Genomic DNA, 4,895 nt, shown 5'->3' with positions numbered 1-4,895 from the left:
ACATACAAGCGTCCAAAGTACCCTGAACGACGGCCTACCACACGACTCATTGTTGGCTCCACTACTATACAAAATGGTTCAAATTGCTCTGAGCACTATGGGACTTAACACTTGAGGTCATCAGTTCCCTAGAACTTAGAACTACTTAAACCTAACTAACCTAAGGACATCACACACATCCATGCCCGAGGCAGGATTCGAACTGCGACCGTAGCGGTCGCGCGGTTCCAGACTGAACCGTTCGGCCACAACGGCCGGTTCCGCTACTGTCCCGCTTGTATATTGCCGCTATGCTGTCCATATCTTCGAGGAAGTTTGGGTGCGCAGGCGATTGGGTCTTGGCAACACAAGAACTTTGAGGTCACGGAAACGACCTTGACATCTGACTTGGAAACATTAAATACATACGAAACTTACCCGCAGATTAAAACTGTGCGCCCGACCGAGACTCGAACTCGGGACCTTTGCCTTTCGCGGGCAAGTGCTCTACCAACTGAGCTACCGAAGCACGACTCACGCCCGGTACTCACAGCTTTACTTCTGCCAGTACCTCGTCTCCTACCTTCCAAACTTTACAGAAGCTCTCCTGCGAACACTCCGCTGCAGAGTGAAAATCTCATTCTGGAAACATCCCCCAGGCTGTGGCTAAGCCATGTCTCCGCAATATCCTTTCTTTCAGGAGTGCTAGTTCTGCAAGGTTCGCAGGAGAGCTTCTGTAAAGTTTGGAAGGTAGGAGACGAGGTACTGGCAGAAGTAAAGCTGTGAGTACCGGGCGTGAGTCGTGCTTCGGTAGCTCAGTTGGTAGAGCACTTGCCCGCGAAAGGCAAAGGTCCCGAGTTCGAGTCTCGGTCGGGCGCACAGTTTTAATCTGCCAGGAAGTTTCATATCAGCGCACACTCCGCTGCAGAGTGAAAATCTCATTCTGGATTAAATACATACTTTCGTAAATGGAGATTACAGCCAAATCCTACAAAAACCGAAACTACAAGTTTCCATCTCAATAATAAATTAGCAAGGAAACAGCTTGACGCTCGTCTCGAAAATCGGCTCCGATCTAATGACCATCCAACGTACCATGGAGTCACTTTGGACAGAGCGCTCACTTATAAACGACATCTGAGAAATACTGCAGCCAAACTAAAGGCGAGGAATAATATTCTCCAGAAGCTGTGGGGCACTACTTGGGGCTCCTCGGCTGATACGCTACACATGTCGGCACTCGGACTGGTCTACTCGGCCGCAGAGTACTGCGCTCCGGTCTGGATGAACAGTGTTCACACAAAAAAACTGGACGTGCAGCTGAATAGCACCACGCGAATTGTCAGCGAAACCATGAGATCAACTCCAACACATTGGCTGCCAATTCTGAGCCACATACCACCTGAAGACCTACGTCGGAAGAAAGATCTTCACCGGGAATATAGGAAGATACTCGACAACGCCCAGCTCCCTATACAGTGCAACATGCCTGACCTGGAAAGAAACAGACTTCGGTCTACACATCCAACAATGATAACAGCCAAGAAATTGCATCGTATAAATTTTAATGCAATAAAGACCTGGAGGAACAATGGCGAGAGGCGTGCCCAGATACGAAATACTGCGTGAAATATGGTCATCCCTATCAGAACGGACAATGCACTGAAGATGTGCAGATACTCTTTACAAATGGGGAAAAACAACAACTGGGAACTGCGACCTGCGGAGGCGACAGACAGACCATCCGCCACATCGTTCAAGACTGCGACAGAAGAGCATACAGTGGCGTGTCCAGTGATTGTCTGATGGCCGAAAAAGATTTTATACATAACCTTGATGTTTGTATTTAATTGTATTGATCATGTATAATCTTGATGTTTGTATTTAATTGTATTGCCCATCAGCTGTATCTTTTATACTCCTCAAATAGCATATTTTATTGTGCTTTTTATGTATACCTTCGATTAAACATTTGTATGAAGCATAAAATGATGTGCGTTGCCATACGCTAAATAAATATATATGTTTATGGTACTTTCTGCAGTTGCAGAAATTCTCATATCTTATATTCCATTCTTATATCAATTCTTAATTCTTATATTTTATTCTTACGTTTGTTCTTCAGGGAGATCGTAGAAATATTCAAAACATAGAAATTCCGGACACCACGAGCATCGTGTGAAGGCAGGCTTGCCACAGTGACATTTCTTCGTATGAATCTCACTCAGCAAAGACACTTCGTCAATATTGCTGAAGATTCCACAGACTGGCAATAAGTTCGTTGCAAACTCCGCATAACTGATAGCTTTTCCGAAATTTGCATCTTGCAGTTGATGAATACAGACACACTACAACAACAATTTCAAATAATTTCAAATACTTTTTCCTTTCATTTATTGTGTTTATTTCTTTGTTTCAATCCATTTACCAGTCATACAATTAATATCCGAATAGGGACAATTTTATTTCAATATACACTGGAAATCATTCGTGTAATAATTTTCTATGGACAGCAGTAGGTAAATGAAAAACAAAAATAAAAATAAAAGTAATAATCGGGATTCGAACACGGGGCGCAAAAACGTGAAACCACAACTTTAGCCACTATGCCACCGCTTCGGTAGAACTACTTATTCGCTAAAAGACACAAAAAGTAGTTCGAAAACTTTGACCGTTTTTTTCTCAGAAACGGTCGAGTATCTACGGATAAGCCGAGACACATGTTTACCTGTTTTGACATCTCTTCCACGGAGAGAAGTTTCTGGGAAACGAGGTTGTGGCATTTGTCGTGTTGTCCTTTGACTTTCAGTCAAATTACTTGTGTTTTCTTTTCTGCAGGGAATCAACTAAACTATTTTCATTTCAAACGCGCCGATAGTAAGAACGTATAAGGGCATCAGTTTCATTCGCGAAATTATCTGTATAACATAATTACTCAGTTGCTTACCTGTGTGTCGCATTTGATTCCACACAAAACTATTTCAATTGCAGTTGCTACGCTTTACAGACGTAAATTTTTTGGTAGTAAGTTCCTATGGGGCCGAACTGCTGAGGTCATCAGTCCCTAGGCTTACAGACTACTTAATCTGACTTTAACTTACGCTAAGGACAACACACACAACCATATCTGATACAGGACTCGAACTTCCGACGGGTGACGCGCGAACCGTGGCAAGGCGCCTAGACAACGCGGCTACCCCGCACGGCTTTTGCAGAGGTAAAAAGACAACTAGTGTTTTACGTCTCTGATATTATTTTTCCTTCTTCGATTTCGGCCATTTATGGACCACGCGAAGTAACTTCATTACGATTTTATTTTCTTCCATAATTTTCGGTCTTTCCAGTGTTTCTTCACTCTTTCACTGCGTTCATTTCCCCTTTCAGCTGCCCGTATAGTGATGGGCCTTTCGATCTTTTCCTGAATACCCGCGAAATAAGCTTGTTTCGGAAAATTGTTCTGCCTAGAATTTCTGTTTCCGTAGCGCTAATTTCTGTTAAGTCCTTTAATGTTACTTTCTCTTAAGCCCTTTCTCACTTCCCTGAACCAATTGATGTATGTTTTGTCGAAATTCCCATTTTTTCAGTCTTTCCGGGTTCATTCGAAACAACTGACCGTAGACGAAATTCTCCTTTTCATGAGAGCAACAGCATTTCAATTTTATGAAGAATTCTAGTGTTGTAATTTGTTTTTACTGAGAGTCGTTCTTTCTTGCAAGTGTTTTTCATTAACGGATAAGTTGACAGTTGGCAGCTGTTGCAGTAGGGTGAAGCCAGATGCACCTGGATGCAGCCAACAGAAGTGACGTAGCGTTACGAGTTGTTTTGAATACGGTGTAGTGCTCACCATAATTTTGGTATTCTGCCTTTTTATGGAGTGTTGTTATAAATATCGTGCTTTCTAGAGTTTTCATTCGATTTTGTGTCTTCCCCAATTTAAAACCTACGTCAAGTGAAAATCGCTGGTGTGTTTGTAAACTAGTGTTAAATTCTGCTCGCTGTATAACTGTTTCTCTTGGATCCATTACAGTGCTGTAAACTGTTTCCTGACAGTGTCGCTTTACGAGTGTTGCTATGAAATGAAGAGTTTTTATGGTTTTCATTTACTTCGTATCTGGTATTACCTACATTCAAAGAACTTCAGTCGTGTAATTTTACGTCTTCCTGACGCCTGGAAGTAAGCTGAATAATGCACCGAAAGGTACGTTTCATAGATTATTACAGTTTAGGTGAGTTATAGCGCTTTCCGATTCACTATAAGGCTAACATCATGACTGACAAATACGACTGTTGTCGTAGGCTGATTGGTATGGGAGAAACATGTTAGGACTATGGATTGGTGTTTAACTAGGGCGAATGCAGCGGCGAAGTTAAAGTATTTGATGAGGCTCTTCCATGGAATTGGGAATTATGAAGTCGAGACAAAAAAATCGTGGAACAGGCAAAAAAGATTTATGCCATCCAGGCAAATTAAAAATAGCTTATTTTGAAACAGACAGACTGAAAGGGGAAAGAGGCAATGGGAGTTGCTAGAATGTGTCAAGCAATAGGCAAAAGGTGAAAACCTCAGAAGTTCCACATCAGAGTCTGGTTAGCAGTCAGTTTGACATGTTACCTGAAATACGGAACAAGTGCTTTAGATTCTAAGGATGCAGCAGACTCATAGGAAAGACTTTAAAGCTAGGTAGGCAGAAAAGTTACGTAGAAGGAATGGAGTATTGCTTACTAGAAGAGAAGTGTATGCCGGCTACTGCACGAAAATATAGGCGTAAAATATCAGGTCAAAACATTGTGAAACCTAGCACCATGCTTAGCCAGCTGACAGAGAACATAGGGAGCTTGTGTAGACGTTTTGCTGCCTAGGATAAGGTGCTTATAGCAGGAGAAACGCGAAGCAGCCTAACAACTTAGAATATAGC

The 4,895-nt window shown here is 42.3% G+C and overlaps 2 non-coding genes across 2 annotated transcripts; one reads left to right on the top strand and one right to left on the bottom strand.

Annotated features, from left to right (window-relative positions):
* Positions 1-433: 433 nt before the first annotated feature.
* On the bottom strand, positions 434-508 carry Trnas-cga (transfer RNA serine (anticodon CGA)). Its single transcript has one exon. It is a non-coding gene; the product is annotated as a tRNA-Ser (tRNA).
* Positions 509-783: 275 nt separating this feature from the next.
* Positions 784-858, top strand: Trnas-cga (transfer RNA serine (anticodon CGA)). Its single transcript has one exon. It is a non-coding gene; the product is annotated as a tRNA-Ser (tRNA).
* Positions 859-4,895: the final 4,037 nt, after the last annotated feature.

Source organism: Schistocerca cancellata, chromosome 3 (genome assembly GCF_023864275.1).
Source record: "Schistocerca cancellata isolate TAMUIC-IGC-003103 chromosome 3, iqSchCanc2.1, whole genome shotgun sequence".
In the NCBI taxonomy this organism is placed as follows: domain Eukaryota; kingdom Metazoa; phylum Arthropoda; class Insecta; order Orthoptera; family Acrididae; genus Schistocerca; species Schistocerca cancellata.
Note: the sequence above shows the minus strand (reverse complement) of the source record. Positions and strands in the feature narration are given on the sequence as shown.